The sequence below is a fragment of the Alexandromys fortis genome, unplaced genomic scaffold (assembly GCF_014885135.2).
Source record: "Alexandromys fortis isolate MF-2015 unplaced genomic scaffold, M_Fortis_MF-2015_v1.1 scaffold_122, whole genome shotgun sequence".
Classification (NCBI taxonomy): Eukaryota; Metazoa; Chordata; class Mammalia; order Rodentia; family Cricetidae; genus Alexandromys; species Alexandromys fortis.
In genome coordinates this window covers 2909709-2931171 of record NW_026068004.1, presented here as the reverse complement: position 1 = coordinate 2931171, position 21463 = coordinate 2909709, and the positions used below count along the sequence as shown (strand labels likewise).

The window sequence follows — 21463 nt, the reverse complement described above, 5'->3', positions numbered from 1 at the left end:
CAGAGTCAAGATAATTTGTGGCATAGAATCACTAGGGCTCACTCATGGTCAAGATGTGTGCATGTTGTGGGGGAAAGGTGAGTGACACTCGGGACTCTGGTTTTAGTAGGGCTTAAGGTATTGGGGGTGCCTATTTCTAAGACCAGGAAACCCAGGTAATTTGTGAACCATCTGTAAAGATGAGACTTAAGCCGGGAGTGGTGGTAAACGCGTGCAATCTCAGCACTCAGGAGCCAAGGCAAGAGGATCTTGAACTCAAGGTCAGCCTTGGCTACTTGGTGAGGGGACTAACCACACCTTCTGTGCCAGTGGAGTACAGCAGGGGTAGAGTGCTTACCCAGCATGTACAGAGCCCTGGGCTCCAACCCCAGCACTGCAGGAATTGGGCGCAGCAGGGAACACCTGGAATCCCAGCACTTAGAAAAAGTAAAGGTAGGAGGATCAGGAAGTTCAAGGGCATCCTCAGCAATATAGTGAGTAGGGGCTAGCCTGTGGGAGAGAGACAGAAAGAGACAGACAGACACAGAGAAAGAGACTTATCTTTCACCTCCTGTCTCCTGGTCCAGCATCTTCCCACCTTCCTCCAGAAGACAGACCTGGAGAAGATGCATGATGGGAGCTCTTGGTTTACAAACAACAGAAGCACCAGGGCATCCACAGGCACAGAGAAGGATGGCCTCCTTGAGGAGCCCACAGATGTGACTAGAGAGATGGAGTCAGTAGTACCCTTACTCTCCCAAGTTCCGAGTCTTTTTTAAATTGGGATCAAATTTAACTTTTTTAAAACTCTTTCCCTCTTCAGTGAGGCTTCTTGGCCACCTAGGATCTAAAAGTATGGAAAGCGAAGAAGATGGTGGCACACTATGAGGTTGGGAGGGCGAGGTGGGAAGATGGCAAGTTTGAAGCTAGCCTGGGCTACATAGTGAAACCCTGGCTTAAAAAACCCAAACCCAAAAACACCCACAGAAGGACATGACAATGAATCATTTGTGGAGTGGGAAAAGACTACCCCAGAGGCACACAAATATATGTTTTCAAATGTCACTATTCTGGAAACAGTGAAAGTAAATGGGGGCGGGGGGGGGGATAATAGTAGCACCCTCTCGACTTTGATGTAGCAAACAGACTCCCACACTCCCATCCCAAAGCTTTAGAGAATGTTACAGGCTAGGCTCAAACCACACAGCAACCTCTGGCCAATCAACTATGGACAAGGTCCAAGAGGAACATGGCAGCCCAGACAATTTTAGATTGTCTGCCATTCCTAACAGGAGGGAAGGGTGCCAGGCAGACAATGCCCCTTACACGAGGGTCAGCAAAATCTCTGACCAGAGGGGTGTGAAAGAGCCAAGAGGACAAGGAGGATCTACAAAGAAAGGGGACACTTGACAGCTGGGACTCAAGACTTGTAGAAGGGAAAGCCTGTCAGAGGAGGAATGCAAACATTACCCGACGAAGGGACGGATCCACCTCAGAGAAAGAACGGACCAGGTCCGGGTGAATGGGTATTACTAATAATGACTGCAAAGTCTATGTCCCTGGAGCCTAGGGTTACCATGGCAAAGGCCTAGAAACCCACTGGGGTTGCGCTGAAAAAGCAGTCTAGGTGGAGGGTAGTCAATCACTTTTCGGTGTCGCTGGACAGTTTATCTTTTCTTTTTCTGACAGGGTCTCGCTGTGTAGCCCAGGCTGGCCCTGAACTCACAGAGATCAGCCTGCCTCCCATATACCAGGCTCAAAGGAGGCCTGCGCCACCGCACCCAGGCCAGCTGGCAAATCTTGATGCTCACTAGCTGCGTGAAGTTGGACTTATTAGATGTCTTATCTCCAAGTCTGAGTTTGCTTCCACTGAAAATGGTGGGTGTGAACCAGGCATGGCAAATACATACCTCTCATTCCCACACCTGGGGGGCCCCCCGAGGGAGAAGGTTTCTGAGCCCAAAGCCAGCCTCGTCTGCACGGTGAGGCTTTACCTCCAAAGAATAAATAAACGGTAACAGAATGGTGATCATGACCGTACTTATGGAAATAAGGCCTACGCAGGGTGCCTCTGTCACAAACCTGAGGGCAAATGCAGAGAGAGGGGCGTGGGAAAACACCTGCTCCCAGAGCTACCGTAAGATGCAGCCAACAGTGTCATCTTCCATGTCTATGGCCTCTACAGGGGAGGGGTGTGCATGGGGAAAGGCAGGGAAAGGGGGCTGAACTTTTGAGCTCTGATGAGAGAGCGCTCGGGAATGCAGCAGGCTTTCATTTGTGGTCCAGGGCTGCATCCTGAGCAAGTGATGGAGGCCCTACTTTCTGACCTTCTGCTCTGTGTCAGGCACTCCGCCAGGTAATTTACTCCCATTATCTCACACAGCAATGATTGGGGGCCATGTATCGGTTAGCTTTTGCTGGATAATAAGTCAGCCCAACGTTTGTGGCTTAAAACCACCACCACTTACTGGTGAAGCTTGTGATGCCGTGGTTTGGAAATGCAGCTGGGCCGCTCCGCCGTCGGCTGGGCTCACTCAGGCATCAGCAGTCAGCTGCTAGTCAGTTAAGTGGCTCTGCTTCTGGGGGTTCGCCAGCTGTCATCAGAGGGATGGGCGGGATCTGGCCATGTGTCTCTCTTCATGCAGCAGGACAGTCCCAGCTTGTTCACACCACAGCTGGGAAGGATGCCAAGAGGACAAGGGAGAGCATGCAAGACCTCTTGAGACTCAGGCTCAGAACTGGCCCTGCCACTTCTGCCACAGTCTGTCACAGGCTGGAGTAAGTCACAAGGCCAGCCTAGATCCAAGGAGAGCAGAGAAACTACAAAGTTGTGTTGATGTGAACGAGATATGTTCAGTACAGAGCCGGGTATGGTGGCGCACTTGTTTAATTCGGGCACTCGGGAGGCAGAGGCAAGCAGATCTCTGAGTTCGAGACCAGCCTGGTCTATAAAACAAGTTCCAGGCCAGCCAGGGCTACACAGGAACACCCTGTCTTTTAAAAACAAAAGGCATGCTCAGTGCAGGGGACAGATGCAGCTACTTGTAGTCACACTCATAGGTTTCATTACCACTGCTATCTTATATGGCAAGCCCCACCCACAGGTTCCAGTGCATTCCAAAGGCAGGGAGCCTTAAGGAAACAAGGTGTACTGAATCCACAGGGCTGTAGAGTGCAAGAGCTGTGACCCAGCCAGTAAGACTCAGAGAAGTAGCAAAGTCTTGCCCAATTTATATAGCTAGCAAGCTCTCGAGTCTTCCCATTTGACTGCCCGGCGACACTCAAACTCCATTCTCTCAGGGGATGGTGGTAGAGCTCGGCTTGACACAGTCTCGAACAACCCACGACAACAAGTGCCAGTGAGCGTGGCTGACATGGATGAAGCAGGAGAAAGGTCTGGAGTTAGGTTAGAGACGCTAGGGAAGATGGCTGGTGAGCAAAGTGCTCGCTGTGCCGGGATGAGGACCCGAGTTCTGATCCCCAGCACCCATGTAAAAAATAAAAATAAATTAATTAAACAGCCAGGCTTGCTGACAGGCACCTGTAGCCCTGTGGAGACAGGAAGCTCCTAGGGCTTGCTGACCTGCCAGTCTGGTCACTCTGTGAGGTCCTGTTTAGTGAGTGACCTTGTTTCTGCGGGGAGGGGGTAGAGAGTAACTGAGGGAGACACTTGACATCCACCACTGGTTTCCACATCCATGGGTGTGTACACACACACACACACACACACACACACACACATACATCACGTGAGAAACAAACAAATAGCAACAACAACAAAAATCTTGAGTTAAAGGCAGGGGAGTATCAGGGGATGGAGCAGAGCCCATGGCCCTGGCTAAGACAACAGTTTTATGCTAGGATTCCAGCCTGCCACACAGAGAGACAGAACCCTGTTAGCCAGACCAACACTGACCCTTTCCAAGGCCAAAACTCTGTCTGGGCCTCAGGCTGGCAGGGTCCCATCGGAAGCCAGCAGTGAGGGAGCTGCCTCTGGTGTCTCGCTGAGTTCCCAGCCCCAGAGGTGACAGGCAGGGCCAAGAGATCAAAGAGGTGCCACAGGGCTGAATAAAAGATCTTCCTCTCAGAAGTGCTCTCATGACATCTCTGCCTGGCTGAGGCTGAGTAGAGGGCACGGGCCTGCCAGGGGGACTGCCCCACCTCCTCACCTCTACTGCCACCGCCCCTCCCCCCACAGACACCAGAGCCAGGAGCACAGCTGTGCCCAGCCAAGCTGCCGGGTGCCAAGCAGGGCCTGGCGGGCTCCCTCTCATCTGTCTCTCTTTAGCAGGAACAAATGGGAATGAGGGAATCAATTAACAAGGCTCCTTAGCCAAATGACGGCTGCTCCCACCTCCCCAGCCTATTAACCCTTTTCTTCCAGGGCTGGGGAAGGCTGTTGGGCTTGTTGCTGCAAGCCCAGGCCCTGGGGTGCCACTGAAGGCCAGGCTCTTGTCCATGTCAGATGTGGATGGCAGCTGCCAAACTGGAGAGCAAGTGCCAAAACATGAGAAGCGAATTTCACCTCAACAGAACCTGGGGTCAGTCCCAGCACACTCAGAGCTGGCTGCTGCAGGGCAGACCTGGTTCTTTTCTTTCCTCTCTAGGGACCTGGGACCCCTCCTGGAAACAGAAAAAGAAGGTTTAACAGTGGTCCTTAGCCCAGGAGAGTGAGTCACAGTCAAGTCCCCTCTGAGACCCAGGCTGGGTCTGGAAAGTTTATGTGCCTAGGGGACAGGGTGGGAGGTGTCAAATGACTTTGCATCAGCCCTGAGCACTTTCCCTTCTCTGAAAGCAAATACCCAAAGCTAAACAATCTGAGTGATTCACGAAGGCAAGAAGAAGATTCTGGAAGTCCTGGGTTGTCAGAAGCTCTAGGTTCAAGTACCTGTTCAACATTGACACATTGCCTGATGACATTTTGAATTATTAACTAATAGGCCATTCTCATCAAATGTCATTGCTTTTGGCCCAGGAAGTTTCCTAAGCCTTGGGTTGGCTTTAGCCTTGAGCTGGCTTACATTATACAACTCAAGAGGTATTGTTCACAGCCTACACCACCACAGACAGGGCCACTGAGATCACTATTGTATTAGATGAGAGTGACAGAGGCATATGCAGAAAGACTTATCTAAGTTAAGGAGCTGGAGAGATGGCTTAATTAAGGAAAAGGCTTGCTATGCAAACAAGGGGACCTGAGTTTGGATCCCCAGTATCCACATAAAAAGACAGCCATGGTGGCAGGTACCCCCAGCACTGGGAAGGCAGAGACAGGAGGATCTCTGAGGCTTGTTGGCAGCCAGTCTAGCCAATCTGTCAGCTCCAAGTCCAGTTGAGAGGCCCTTAAAAAAAAAATAAGGTGGAAAGTAATTGAGTAAAATATCAGAAGGTTACCTCTGGTTTCCATAGGAATACACGCATGCGCACATACACATTACAAAATATATATACAAATTTTTAAAAACTGGATGCAGCTTACATGGAAAAATCTACCATTTCAACAGGGACAATCATACACATTACAGAATATATATATATATATATATAAATTTTTAAAAAACTGGATGTGGCTTACATTGAAAAAATCTACCATTTACACACGAACCTCAAAGGCAGGAGATAGCAAGAAAGACAGTTGAGGACAGAACAATCAGGAGATCAATCTGCCAAGCCCCACCCACCCACTCCAGCGGTTTCCAGAGGCAGGGAGCCAAGTGTGCTCCAACACAATCTTCACTCCACGTGGAGGTAGGGTATAAGTGTGCTCCAGCCAGTGTCTCTGAGATGTTTTGGTCAATCCACCCACCCATGGTTCCCTGTCACAAATAGGCAGTGGGCGTCTACAGTTAGCCACTCACCAGTTAGGTTGCCAAACAGTAGGGTTAGCATAGGATGTAGATAAAACCACACATATCCACCAACCACACCGACTTTGGTGAAATGGAGAGATACTGAGTCTCACCCTTCTGACCGGGAAGATGGAGATAATCAGAATGCCAACCTCACTGAGCCACCCTGAAGATTAAGCGAGATAACTCAAATGAGACTGCCTAGTACACGTTGATATAGGAAACAAGCTTGACTCAGGACCTCTCCAAGGACGCATCTTGGCTAATTCTTCCAGCTCTGATGCTCCAGGGCCCCAGAGCTCCAAAACAGTTGGTGAGTGGGCAAAGAGCCTCTCCTCTGGAGCCTGCTACTCTTACTCAGGACAAGGGAACTCTTCTTGCTCTCCTTCCTTGTCCAGGGCTACTCCCACCCTCCAAGGCTCTGCCCACTGCCCAGGGAAGAGCATTCGCACATACCTCCAAAGCAGGCAGTTGGAGTTCAGACTCCATTCTGGCTGGGTGATCATGCTCAGACCCCCCTCCCAACCCCTTTGTGCCTCAATTTCCTCACCCTAAACAACAAGACTGATAAGTGAAGCCACCTCACAAGGTTGTTTTGTATGTGGCCCGTCACATAACAAATGCCATGCAAGTATTAGCCATTCGCGTTATTAACGCGGCTGGCTCCCACTCCATCCTGTTGCGGAAATGGCATGGACCTCTGCAGGAGAGAGCTGAGTGCTGGGACAGAGCCGTAAACAAGACTGATTGACGCCGTCTGTCCTCCTTGCTCCCATCCTGGAGGGAGGCAGACACATCAACAGGCAATTGCAAGGCAGCGTGACCAGGGCCACTCCCCAGGGAAGTCCAGGCTGGGGGTTGGGGGTGGGGTGTGGAACACACCGCCCAGCCAGAAAAGAGGCCAACCCCACAGAGGGCCAGGCCACCTCTAGTAGAGGTGAAGTCTGTCAGACAATACAAGTTGTCTAGGGGATAAACAAACAGGGAAGGGCCAGCAAGATGGCTCAGCAGGTAGAAGGACTTGCTGCCAAGCCCAAAGACCTGAGTTCCATTCCTGCGATCCATATGGCTCAAGGAGAGAACTGACTCCCTCAAACTGTCCTCTGACCTCCACACACATGTTCTAGCATACAACTGCATGCATATACACACGTGTACGTGCACATATACATTTGCACGCACACTAAATCGATAAACGCTTAATTCAAAGGGGGCAAGAAGAAGGGACTAGGCAGTCCAAGTGTTTGAGAGTGGGGAGAGGGGTTGAAAAAAACACATGTCACCTAGGCGGTCCTTGGTCAGTACTGATGAAGGAATCCTGAGAGGGGATAAGATAAACCTGGAGGGCATCTCAGTGGTGGTGCGATGGAGCTGCTCCTCTCATTGGCCAGTGTGTGATTTGCTATTTGACTGAGGGGTGGGAGGGTGCATAGAGAGACTGCATCGGTAAACTTGTACTTCAGTAACATTAGGTGTGAGGGTGTATGGTGTGCGGGCATATTTGGAAGGGGGGGCTTGTTAAGGGTCACTATGCCTGTTTGAGTCAGTGGAGGGAGAGAACACCATGCATGAAATTCAGTGCGTATGTCTGCGGGTGTCCCTATGCCTACGGATGGCGGTATGTGCATTTTATGTGTGAGAATGTTCTTGCAGGTAAGTTGCCTGAGTGTGAGAGAAAGAGAGAGGCAGGGCAGAGAGCCGCCGTCCCCCCTCTTCTAGCCCTGCTGCAGAAAACACACACACACACACACACACACACACACACACACACACACACTCCTGGGTTGAGCGGGAGGGGAGGCTGCCCGTGGCTGCCACAGCCAGTCAGAACTTGCTCATTTGCATGTTAATGAAGCCCTGGGAACTCTCCAGCTCCAGACTGACAGGAGCCCCTGGCCCAGTCCTCCCCTGACAAGCCTGGGAGGGAAAGGGAGGCTGAGATCTAGCCAGGGAAGAAGAGGCAGCCGAGGAGGAGGGGCTGGGAGGAAGCTCCCCTTGCCCCATACCCCTACCCTGTCCAGCAGCTAGCTGGGTATCCCATGGCCTCCACTTTCCTTCCTAGGCTCCTAGCCCAATGTAAGAGAGCTCGGGAAAAGCCTTCCCCAGCCTGGGGAGAAGTCAGAGGAATCTGCCTAAGGATCCAGATCAAATGTGGAACACCCTTCAAACCACCCACACTCAGAGAAGTCTCCCTGGGAGCAGTGTGGTGCCCTCCAGATACTAGCCACACTAAAGGAACCACTGCATGCCCCTGCCACCTCTGCCCAACAGGAAGGGCAAGGTTCATCTGGGTCCAAATCTCTCAAGTCCTAGCCACTGCCAGAGTTCTGTCAGGAGGGGGCATGTCAGGCTAGGGAGGGGGAAGGATCGAGAATGGGGTCTCTGGAGACATGTGGAGACTGGGGTAACAATGGAGGGGTCCCTGTATCTGTAGTGTTCAGAAAGTGTAGGTCCCCAGCTCTGATCTATAGCCTAGGTTCAATTCCTGGGGCTCCTACTATTTTATCCCTAGGACTTTTGGAATCAGATTCCTAGCCAGCCCCTGATTCTGTCACCTTCCCCTTCCCCCAACTCCCTTTAGGCATCACCCATTCCTCCCCCCTGCCTTTTTTTTCTTAGCCAGTCACTTCCCACAGGAGGCCATTACTCTCTGGGGAGCTCACAGCAGCTGGCTACCAAACATACTGTCTGGTTTTGTCTCAGAAATGTGTCCCCTGCCTTGGCACCGGGACTCTTGGGCTGGGGCCCTGGCTCCTCCCTCCTCAGTCTGGGCGCACAAGGCACTTTCTTTTCCTTTTGCTTTCCTGTCCTCCCACCTCTCTGCTCTGCCCTGGGCTTGGCTGAGCCCCTCTGTCTCTCCCCAGCCTCTGCCTCCATCTCTCCCTCCTCCCCAAATGCTCCAGTACTCAGATTCATTCTCTCTCTCTCTCTCTCTCTCTCTCTCTCTCTCTCTCTCTCTCTCTCTCCCCCCTCTGGTCTGGCCATCCCCCACCTCCACCCCTGGCCCTGAGATGTCCTTACTATAGAGTTGGAGAGGTAGAGGTGAGGCCCCTCCAGGCCCCGGGTCTCTGCAGGTTGAGAGAATAGACGGTTGTTGCGGGTGTTGATTGCAGAAAGGATATCTGGCAGAAATAAGCTGCTTTTTCTGCTTCAGTGACGACTGTTACAATCAAATTGTCCACAGACAATTAGTGGAGTGGGAGAAATAAGAATTAGATTTCTAATTATTTTCCCAGTAAAAGCCTCCCTGGACCTGTGGGTGAGGGGGAAGGGCTTCTCAGTGAAGCTCACAAGTGCTTTTGGGGCCTGGCATCCTTCGAGCTGGGGGCAAGGGCCCAGGTTGGAGTTGGTGGAGCCAAAGGGAGATGACCCCAGTCAAGCCCTCAGCACCTCAGGGAAGCAGAGAAAAAAAGGCCTTTGCCTCATGGGCCTCGGGGCTACTTGAAAGAGTTGGCAACTGGGAGACTCCGGTCCTAACATCAGCCTTGACACCATTTGCTATTGGTTCCCATTTTTGACCCACATTCCAAAAGTTGCCAGAGCATGGAGTTGCATCAATGGGGCTAATGAGCTCCTCAGACGAGGCAGGTGTCCTGAGGCCCCGGGGCCCAGGCTCACACACTGGCACTGTATCTCCTTCCATAGCCCTCTGCCCCCGGATGTCCACCTGTCCCTGTGGAAGGAGGAAGGGACTTGAGGAAAGAGAGCAAAGCCTCACTTCCCCACAGGAGCCTCGGTTCCCACCCCTGTAGACATCAATGCCAGCATCTCCTGAGGACGGCAGGCAGGACAGTTCCTGACTCCCGGGTGACTTGGAAAGGAAAGGACGGTCTGTCCGGTTTGGCTGATGTCCTCCAGCGCCTAGGGCGCGGTTCCTACATGGCCCGTGTTCTCTAATGCACTGCTGTCCTGGTGAAGCTACTGACTCCGGTGTTCTGAGGACAGGAGAGATAGGAAAGGGGTGTCTCTAAGAAACAGCTTTAGGAAGCTGAAGGGAGGGATGGGCAAGCATTTAGCAATCTCAGCTGTGCCCAAGGGCTCTGGGCTGAATAGCCAGGCCCACCAGACCCAAGCTTCATCAGGACACCCCTCCCACTGAGATGGACAAGCTAGCAGGAGAACCTGGAAACAGGACAGGCTCAGCTTTGGGTCTGGGCTGTGCCCTTTCACGTCACTTAGAACACTTCTATTCCCTGCCACCTCACTGACACTCAGCTTTCCTCTCTGTAGGATGGGAAAAGGCAGTGGCAGCTTTCTGGAATCATCTTGCTCTGTGACCATGCTTTGCAACTGGTGACATGCTTTTGAGTCTAAGAATTATTGTCCCAACCCCTTCGACAAGGACACCAGCCCCCCGACACACACACACACACACACACACACAAATCCTGATTCTAACTTAGAGACTTCAGACAGGAGTGCCCGGCCGTCTCAGCACCTTCAGGCCCGACTCCATTTTGATAGGGAGTGTAGGCCTAGCAGGCTACTGTCCTGAGTGCCCAGTGACCATTCACACACTTGCACACAGGTCTCATACAAGTGATTCCTGTGGTCACCCACAGTCACCCACACACACCCTTCCTGGGCCAGCTCCCTCCTGTATCCAGGAAGAAGCAACCAGGTGACTGCTGTCCTAAGGGAAATGAGGGGAAGCTTGAGTCCCATTCACCAGTGCAAGCCAGCTGGGGGTCTGGATTGGGTGAGGGTAGCTACTTTCAGCTCCACCTCCGCTGTATCTCACCATCCTACATCTGGGACCAGCTGTGTGGGCTCAGCAGGGAGGAAGTCACCTGCCTGGGATGACAAGCCCCTCTGCCTGTATTGATTTACCTGCTAGTTGGCTTTCTTTGACAGGGACAGGGGCGCCTCCCCCCCCCCCCCACACACACCATCTCAGTGTCTCCTCCTGTCTCCCTGGATCCCAGGTCTCCGCAGCTTGGGGCCTGGGTCTCCCACACCCTGTCTGAGCTATGTAAATGTGGTATTTCCCTCTCATCACCCCGGCTGCCTGCCTGGCTCACATTTAATTTGATCCACAGAGGCGCCTCTACAGAGTCACTCATCAAAGCTTGAAGACAATTAGGTGAATGTCAGGGTGGCCTGGGCTCCACCAGGGCAAGCAGAGTCTGGAGCTGGGCTGTGGAGGGTGGGGGTCAGAGGTCGAGTAGGAGTCTTGGCCACCCATAGGGTTTGCCCAGGCTCAGTGGTCCACTCCTGCTGGGGGACCAGAAGTCTGAACCGCCCTGTATTAGCAGGGCCTGTCCTGCCCGGAATCCTACTTTGAAGCGTGTGTGGCGCCCCTGCAGTGGAGGACTCCTCTTCCCGTCCCCACCCAAGGCACAGAAGGCAAGAACTAAGGTTCAGTGGATCTGAGTTCCATCTTGGGTCAGGGTCCCCTGAGAAAACCACACATTCTTTTCTCAGACACTCCCTGGCCCTGCCCATGTCTGCTCCCACAGGGTCTGTCTGCTAAGCTAAAGTCCAACCTTTTAACCCTCCTCCTTGCCTGTCTGCCTCTCCAGGGTTTCTTTGTAGCTATGATCATTTTGTGCTGTTTCTCCCAGGTTCCCACCGCCTTCCTTCATCCTCAGACCTCTTATCTTGGTCCCTCCTCGGCCCCCAGCCTCCCGTAGCTAAAGCCACTTCACTCTAATTTGCCATCTCCACCTCGGCCGCTGTCGCTAGTGCTGCTCTAAGGGACCATCCCCCTGGATGCCTCTCCACTGCCCCCTAGCTGGCCTCACCTCTCTCATCGACCCTACTGGGTATTTCTCTCCCACTCCGTTCCTACCAGGCAGGCTGTCAACACATTTTCTCTTCCCCCTTTTAATAAACGATACTAATAAAATAATTTATTTTTGGTTCTTTTGTATGTGTGGTGTATGCCTACACGTGGAGGCCATGTGTGCCCACATGCACATGTGCGGAAGCACGAGGAAGACACTGGGTACCCTTCTGTGTCACTCTCTGCTTCGTTTCTTTGAGACAGAATCTCGCACGGAAGCAGGAGATCAGTTTTTCCAGCGAAGATGGCAGCCAGCAAGCTCCAGCAACCCTCGTCCCCCAACCCCTAGCGCTAGGGTTACACGTATGTACAGTCATGCCTGGCTCTTTACATAGGTGCTGGGGATTTTAACTCAGGCCCTCAGCTTGAGTAGCAGGCACGCTTATCCATGGAGCCATCTTCCTAACCTTTAAAATACCTTTTAAAACTACTTTCTCTTAATAGCCCAACTTCTATCCTATTCTTCACTCCACAGAGAAGCTTCTAGAGAGCTGTCTACGCGAGATGTTTATCCTCTCCGGTGTTCCTTGGCCCACTCCAGTGGAAACACCCTTGCCAAGGTCACTGGTAACTTTCCTCTCTCTGTCCCTGGTCATGCCTCAACTGGATGCCAAGATATCCATGGGCACTGCTGACCTTGCCTTTCCTGTTGGCCCTTAATGCTCTCCTGAGTCCCCCACCCATTCTTTCAGGGACATTTCTAATGCCTCCTCTCCTTGCCCCACAGAGCTCCAGCCCAGGCCCTGCTCATCCTTCCCAGGACCCGGGTCATATACTTCAGCCCAAGGCTTCAGAAACCTTCCAAATGCCCATGGTCTGGGGTCCCTGGTTCTGGAACAGGGCCATTTTATGAGCTAGGGACCTGACCACCCACCTATAGCTCATGGCACTGCCAAAACCTTTAAAATCCTCACCAAACCTTCCTTCTTACCTCTTCTCCTGGCTCCCCCAACTTGATGATTGAATGAACTACCAACTCTGAGTCTCCCCAGACAGAGCCTCCTTCTCCCACCCTTCCATTTGGGGTGTTAAGGAACTGTCTCTGAGACTGCTCTTCCTGTCTGCTTAGGCCTCAGAGTTCCCATAGTGCCCTGAGGCACCATAAGCTGTCTACCTTTGGGTGTTTATCATCTTGTTCCCCCCACCATGGAATGACATTTTCTTTTTTGCTTGTCCAAATCCATAAATCCTTCTTTTCCCCCTTCTTCAAAGTTAATCTCCAACCCTCCCCCAGGAAGCCCCCAGTTTCGGCCCCAGATGGCCTGACTGACTCTCACCCAAGCTGGGCATTCAGGAGTCACCTCCACTCTCCTCCACGGTCAGACTCCATGGGATTGCCCAGGTTACCAGTTGACCAGTGGGTCATGTGATTACCCCTAACCAATGAACTGTGGACAGGGGTAAATGATGCCTACCTGGCCAGCCCACAGATGAGAAGGTATCTGGCCTTCTTGCTGTGATAAGTCTTCAATACCATGCAGCCAAGAACACCAAGTTACCCCAAAAGAAAAACAAAGAGAGAGAGAGAGAGAGAGAGAGAGAGAGAGAGAGAGAGAGAGAGAGAGAGAGAGCCAGCCCTGTTCTGCTGCAGGCTTGGCCTGAACAAATAACAAGCTTGTATTCATATGCTAAGATGGGGGAGAGTTGTTTGTTTCCTTGTCCTCTGCTACTTTCCCTGTGGGTAGCCAAGGGATGATCCTCAGCTTCTCACCAGGTGGGTTAAAAGTCTTGCACTCTCTGAGTGCCTACTGAGTGCCAGACTCATTGTGTATCACCCAACTAGGAGATCTTCCAACACAGCAGGACTGTGTTTAGAGAGAAAAAGACAACTCCACTCAGCTGCTGGGCTTCTGGGCTCTGGCAAAATCTGTAGTAGGAGTCACTTTCCTGGAGCTGTGAATTGTAGGTTTTTTTTTGTTTTGGTTTTGTTTTTTGTTTGTTTGGTTGGTTGGTTTTTTTGTTTGTTTGTTTGTTTGTTTGTTTGTTTTGAGACAGGGTTTCTCTGTATCTTTTGGAGCGTGTCCTGGAACTAGCTCTTGTAGACCAGGCTGGCCTCAAACTCACAGAGATCCGCCTGATTCTGCCTCCTGAGTGCTGGGATTAAAGGAATGCGCCACCACCGCCCAGCAGTAGTAGCTCAATTCTGTCCAGGTATAAATGTTGAGAATTTGACTGGTCCCTAGAGAAGGAAGGATTGGGGTTCTGGAAAGAGGAACCATGACTGTAATATACTAGTGTTAATATCATAACTGTGACCTCAGAGACATTCATGTGTGTGTGTGTGTGTGTGTGTGTGTGTCAAGCACTAAACAGACCACACTCCCTAGATACCCATTTGTTTTTCTCAGCAGCAGCCTATGAGGCAGACATCCTCACTCACAAACTACAGACAAGGGTGTTGAGGCAGGGCAGAGGTAAGGAAGTCACTAAGAACAGCAAAGCCAGGGCTTGAAACTAGGATTTGGCTTCAGTATTGTGTTTCTCACCCCCATAACACGGGTTCCTGGGACAGAGGAAATGTTGCTGGATTTGAGCTGTCAGAGCTAAGGTGAGGATAGAAGTTGATAAAACTGGTTTTCTGTCTGTGTACGGCTCTTGAAGGGGAGGGCAGGCATGAAGGCCAAGCCTCCCTCCCTCTTCTGCTACAACCTTTGCCTTGATGCATGCCCTAGACTGTTCTGACACCCAAAAATAACATAAGAACGAAGCCAGAGGCCATCCCCTCTTGTGGCACAGGTGGGAGAGACAGATGTGGTGTGTGTGTGGTGGTGGTGGTGGTGGGGGGTTGACTTCCGATAGCGTGCTTGGGGAGAGCAGTGTGTAAAGGGGTCTTTGGAGAAAAAAGAGAGAATGGGTGGAGAAACAGGTATAGATGCCGCGGGATACTCCACCGCCACTGCCAGGAGCCTGCTCATATTGGGTGTTCCTGGTAACGCGAGTCCAAGGCTGTGCTGTGAGGATGTGGGCGCGGAGGTTCCTCAGCTCCGTGACACCTCATTCCAAAGACAGAGCTCAGTTAATCTCATATCACCCTACTCTGCAAATGAGGAGGCTAAGGGTCTGAGGAGCTGACTGCCCAAGGTCACTCCACCAATGAGCAGCAGCAGCAGTCCTGGCAGAGTCCCCATTCAAGCACTGCGCCCAGCGCCAGCGGTTCCCAGCAGTGCCAGTCTTGATGAGAGAATTCCCCCGTGTCCCCAAGGAGACCTCCTACCGTGGGATCAGGTTACCTGGGCCTCCTGCAGCCAGGGTGAGCCCTTGCCTCACACGCCCACCCGTGTGCTAGGGACAGAAGGGGGACTTTATGTGCAATCTGCCAGACTCTCCAGAAAGCACTTAGGTTTACGATGTGCATGAAATTGATCGCCAGTTGGCGCAGCCCCCGCTCACTCAGTGCCAGCCTCTCGCTGGCAGGAGGCTATCCCCACCCCCACTTTCAAGGAGCATCAAAGCCGCCTGCCAAGGCCCCTTGTGAGGGTCCTTCTCCAGGAACAAGTGCAGAACGGAGGGAGGAATTCTGCCCAGAGGCCTTTCCACTGTGCACACCCCCCTCATTCGCCCCGTGAGAGTTAAATAGCTACGTGTTTTATGCCAATTTCAGCCTCTTCGGCTTCCTCTCTAACGAGCCGATGCTTTCAAAGGCCCCACTAATTGGTGTTTGTGCCTCACACGCCACGACACTTTGATAGTCACTTAGGACGATGGTCCATCTATCACGGCCCTGGTAGAAGGAACCTGCTCACCTTGCTGCACCAGGGTTCCCAGCCTGTGTGCCCTGGTGCATGCACACAAGTGTGGGTGCATGTCAGTGTGCAACATGAGGACACACAGTTGTCTTCTTCCCTGTAAACAGGCCATCTCTGTCTGGGCACACCCCTGTGCACATGTGCACAAACACTCCTTGGAGAGTAGCTCTTGTGTACCTGTGTTTGTATGTGAGTGTGAGGGCACATATATGCTCAGTTTCCTGGACAGAAGGATCTGTGTGCACATGCAGCAGAGTATGTGTGTTCATGCATGTACATGCTTGGGGCGGGGGGTGGGGGGGAGATATCTGCCTATGGGCATGTCCGTGAGAATACTTGCAAGTCTACTGGTGTAGTTCGTGTCCAGTTGCACATGTGAATATGCAGGCTTATGTCCCTTAAGCACCGGGGAAGGTGTAAATGTCATGGAGGGCGTGCAGGCAGGGTGCTGAGCAAGTCTGGTTCCCTGTGTGCCTCAGTGCCTCTGTGTGCCTAGGCGAGTGTGTATGTAGCCTCTGTGGATGGTACGCAGAGGCAGGTGCAACACCAGGCCAGACCCAAGGCTTTGGGCTTAAGGCTTTGCTCTACCATTTTCTACCTCCACAGCATTGGTTAACTTGCAAAACCTCTAGATTTTGGGTTTCTCATTTGGAAAATGGAGGTAATAGAAATATTTACCCCATCCTGCCATGCAGACCAAATGGGAAGCGCTGGTGACTGTGTGAAAAACAGGACCTAAGATGTACCTGTGTAACAGCCTGTGTGGGGCCGGTGGGTGGCGCACACCTTTAATCCCAGCACTGGGGAGGCAGAGGTAGGTGGATCTCTTTGAGTTCAAGGCCAGCCTAGTCTACAGAGTGAGCTCCAGGATAGTTTGTTAACACAGAGAAACCCTGTCTCAAAAAGCAAAACAAAAGTTGTGCCTGTGTATAGGGCAACTAGGACAGGCTCTCCCTCTTTGGTTTGTTCTTCCTCCCTTGGACAGATACCTTCCTGGGGGCTTGCTATTCAGCCAGGGGAGCTGCCTGGACACTTGGGGAAAGAACTAGAAGAGTGATGGTGAAGGCTGACCAGGCCTGGAGCCATAGTTGGCACCTCTGAGATCTTAGTCTCTTTCAAAGTGAGCTTATGCTTCTATTACCTACCTATTGCACATGGGAAACTGAGGTACAGAAGTAGGTGGGACCCAGAGAGAGCAGGCTTTGTTCTCAAAAGCCACTGCCTGTACCTCTGATTCCGGAGGGAGATGAAACATGCACGCTGTCTCACACCCTACACATAGCCCTGTACGTCCAGAACAAGGGTTTCTTCACTGAGCCTTGGCCTGGGGTGCATGCCTTGGATTGTGAGGACAACCTGTCCAGGAGCCCAGCCCTGTGCTTCTCTATAAGCAATTGTGAACAGCTCTGCTCTCACCCCATCAGGTACTCGCAAAGAAACCTACCCAGAAAGGACGAGGACAGGAAAAAGGCTAAGGCAGAGGCCCTTGTACCTTAGAATATAGTTCCTACCTTCTTGTTTCCCTTGTTTGCCACGCTGCCCCTTAGTTGGTTGTACCTGCCAGGTGGGTCATGGCAAAGATGGGATCTACCCACAGGCAGGTCACAGGTTCTTTACATCCACCTAGTGATCAGTTAGGTGATCTATTGTGCTACCAAATGAAAGAATGGCCCCAGATCGCCGGGCGGTGGTGGCACACGCCTTTAACCCCAGCACTCGGGAGGCAGAGGCAGGCGGATCTCTGTGAGTTCGAGACCAGCCTGGTCTACAGAGCTAGTCCCAGGACAGGCTCCAAAGCCACAGAGAAACCCTGTCTCAAAAAACCAAAAAAAAAAAAAAAAAAAAAAAGAATGGCCCCAGATCTGGGCCACACTGCCTGAGACTGTAGCTAGTATATGTCCATGTTTTAGTGTGTGCATGTTTTTTTTTTGTTTTGTTTTGTTTTTTGCTTATATTTTGCAGAGTAGCTTTTTAAAAAATATATTTTAAAACTGAGAATTAAGACTTTAAAATCTCACCCATCTACAGCCCTGTCAATTGGCATTGCCATCATTAACACCCCAAACTTCAAAGTCTTTGCCTGCTCCAGTATTAGGGATAACAGTGCCCACTCCCACCAATCCCTATCTGGTTTACCTTCCCTAAATGTCTCTGGCATGTCCCTAAAACAAAGCAGAACTGATCCTCCACTGTGTAACCTTCACTTCAATCCACTTGCCTCACGCTGTTCCAGACTTATTCTGGCATCATAGGACACAAGCTCTCCCTGGATTAGGATCCCTCCCCTGCTACCAAGAGCCAGACAGAGCCTGCCCTGAAGGACCCCTGTGTTGGGCCTGGGCCCTGAAGTCTTCACGGAGGCTGGCAGCCAGCAAGGGGAGCAAAAGGGACCCAAGGGGCTAGTGGCCCTGTCCTCCTCAGGCCTGCCGCCCCACCCTCCCAGCCGGTGGCCTGTCTGCCTTCCTGAGCTCATTAACTGCAGGTCACCGTTCAGCAGGAAAGACAAGGCGTGGGTTCTGCAGGCGTTCATTAGCCGTGAGAGGAACAGTGTGTGTGAAATTAGCAGTCACCTGAGGACCTCGATAATTTCATAATTAGGAGGCCTAATGGCTCCAGCTCTGGATGCCAAATGACTTAACCCCTCGCCTGCTGGGCCCCCAGCCCCCAGCCCAAGGCTGCAGGGGAGGGCCTGCAGGAGCCCTTCTGTTCCAGCTCCCTTCCCTAGGGCCAATCCTGTTCGTTTGTGTCACCCAACATCCAGCACAAAGGCTGGCAAAGACACAGGGGTTGCAAGGGCAAGGTTTATGAGGTGAATGAATGAATGCACGAATGAATGAACAGGTGTCTAGGTGGGGAAGGCACTGCAGCCCCTGATGCTGCAGGTGCTCAGAGAGGAATGCTGGGGGCGGGGGTGGGGAGCGAAAAGAAGGGCGCTCCATCTGCATAGGAAGTGGGTGACTGAGTGCAGGCCTGTGTGTGTGTGTGTGTGTGTGTGTGTGTGTGTGTAGACACGTGTGTGCAAGCATGAGGTCACACACATGTGGATCTAGGATGTCAGCTTCTAAGAACCTTGTGTGTGGCCGTGCCTGGGCTGCCATCTGGGAGCATGTCCTGCTGCCTCCTGTCTCTGCGGCAGGACCCAGGTGCCTTTCTCCATGCCGGCCCCTCTTGGCACCACCTGAATGACCACAGCCAGAATGTCTATACAGGGAGCTTGGGGGCATTCTTGGCCAGGAAAGGAGTCCTGGGGGGTTTGCTTCCAATCTTCATTTGCATTCCAAGTGCAATGTTTTCACTTAGAGCGAATATTTATTTGGAATTCTGAGAAGCCTATGCTAATACTGGGGGACTTAAAGTCACAGTCCTTAGCTCACAGGGAGTTAGGACAATTTCCTGTGGCCCTTCACCTTTCCCAACCTGTCCTCATTCTGCCGGACCTTCCCAGGGCCCTGACGAGGCAGGCACTGGCGGAGGGATGGTGTCCTGCCTTATTCCCTGAACGGTGGAAAGGAAGCGGCATACTGGAACTGAGTGAGGCCACAGGGAAGGGAGCACAGATGAGAACAATGAAGGAATACAGAAGACAGGGGGGGATCAGGAAGAAAGGGGAGGAGGAGAGAGGATAGGAAGTCTGAAGGAGGTGAGAGAGGGGAGGAAGGGGAGGGAGGCTGAGAGCATTATCGGCACTTAAAAAGCGAGCAGCTCAGTTCTTCTTTGGCACAAATAATGGCTTTTTATGAATAAATCATGTGTCAGACGCCTCCCAGGGAGTGAGCATGGAGGGGGGCGCGTCTGCTGGGCTCCAAGGCTGGTGGGGAGGGCCAGTGACAGACCCCCCAGCTGTAGGGGTGTTGCTCCCTCTCCTGATGGGGCCCAGAAGGACAGGAGCTGTCTCTAAACTGTCTCTTGAGCTAGCCCAAGCTGGGCAGAGCTCAGTTATCGCTCTGAGGTGGTAGCCTGGCCCCCTGCTTATGATTTGGGCTGGATCCCAGGGCTGGAGTGTCCCTCTGCCCTTCTGCTCCCACAGACAGCAGAACAATCCAGAAGATGTTTCTGGCAGGGGAACACCAGCCTGGTGCTCCCGAGAGAGAAGGATGTGCCAAGTCAGGCAGACACACCCAGAGAGCAAAGCACGCGGTGCACATGTGGAGACACAGGCAGGGCCTCCACACATGTGGGCACACTCAGAGGTGGATATGCTATAATTCACGCACTTGCATGCACATATACACACTCAGCAATACGCATTCAATAGAGGACTTCAACCCCCACCCAAGTTGTTCACTAACACACACACACACACACACACAGAGGCAGGCCCACACAGACAGATGCATATGGAGCTACATGGACACACACAGACCTGCACATGCACACCAGCAGCAACCCTCAGCCCAGGGTGAGGGTAGCTCTGCAGCCCATCTGGAATCCAGACTCAGTTGGGTTGTGTCTGAGTCTTACAGTTGGGTGGAGCTGGGACATTACCCCAGCAGTAGACGCCTTCCAGCACAACAGTGAGGTCTCAGCTCCTCCGCTCTGAACCTAACCTATGTGCTGGTCTGGAGCCCCTTCACTCCTCTGGCCTCAGCCATGTCCTGAGGTGGAGGTACTATAGGGACCCTGGGCATTAGAGGCGTGAAATCAGGGCAGAGAGACTGGCCCTATCCTTTGCTGGCTGTGTCACCTCAATAAAGTCAAGCTTATTTGCCCCCCCCAACAAACCTACAAGACAAGCACTATTGCCTTCCAGATAAAAAAGTTGGGGGGGGGGACTCCTGGCGATGAGAGAATAGGTATTCTTTCTAGGACCTGCCAGTCTTTCATAAACAGCAAGGACCTCTCTGTCTCAGCCTCCTCCCCACTCCATTGCTTAGCGGGTCTTCTCCGCTGATGCCAAAGGAGCTCTAACCCGAGTGCCTCAGAATGCAGTCAGACACCAGAGATTTTTGGTCTATCCCACTCAGCAATGCCCCCCCAAGCTTCCCAGCACCCCACAACAATCTCTTTGCTTCTGATTCTCTGAACTCCCTCTCCCTTTCAGCTGTCTGTCTTCCTGGGCTCTGGCCTCCCCCTATCCAGGAAGACATCTGCAGCCTGACATGATGCCCAAAGCCTGCGGATGCCATTCACAGGGTGGAAGCACCCTGAACTTCCCTCTTCTAGATCCTCACGGGCAGTCCCCCCCCAGGGTTGCTCCTGTCCCCTCGCTCCCCATCTCAGGGAACAACTTTCTAGTCAGGTACCCAGCATCACTGAGTCATCCATCCCCTTACTCCACATGCACCCCACAACCAAGTCACAGACATTCCACGTGCAAAAACACGCTTAATCCCTTCAGGTCACTGCCCTCCCTCCCTCCGCAAGGCCCTGGCAGTCACGATCGGCACCTATGTTCATGCTGTCTCTTTTCCTCGACTACTTGCTGGAGACGCTGCCACCAGCAGCTTTTCCATTTCTATGTTCTAGCCCAACTCAATCGCTTTTGTTTCTGGAATTCACGAACTTCTTGACTCTGGTTATGTCATTTCCTGTCTAAATCTCTTCCTCTCCCAAGGCCAACTATCCTTCAAGGGTCAGTGGTGAAAGCACTCCACAGCATCACCCCCACAGCATCACCCCCCCCCCCCCCCCCGCCCATTCCCCCCCCCCCCCCCCCCCCCCCCCCCCCCCCCCCCCCCCCCCCCCCCCGCCCATTCATTACAGCCTTGATCATCTATGGTCACTTCACCTGTCTCAACACCCAGGAGCCTCCAAATGTCCCCAAGGCAGAGACAATGTGCTACTCTTGGTACTAGAGCTGGCTCGGAATGGGTTCTCACTATCTTCCTTCCAGACAAATGAGCCCAGTGCAGGATCTGGCTACTTCACATCTTCTCCCATTTACCTGTAATGGGAGGTAGCTGCTATAGCACAGGTGAGCCGAGCTTGGGACAGTTAATCATCGACAACTTGATTGGAATTAAAATCACCCAGGAGCCACACCCAGAGGCGTGTACGTGAGGCTGTTTCCAAAGGGGTTTGACTGGGAAGGGACGATTCACCCCGATGAATGTGGACAACAACTGTCCTCATAAGCTAGAACCTCAGCTGACTAAAAAAGGAAG

General features: G+C 52.4%; 1 protein-coding gene across 1 annotated transcript in view; it reads left to right on the top strand.

Annotated features, from left to right (window-relative positions):
• Foxj3 (forkhead box J3) overlaps positions 1–21463 on the top strand; it is an 821428-nt gene that overhangs the window by 692732 nt on the left and 107233 nt on the right. The window lies entirely within an intron of this gene.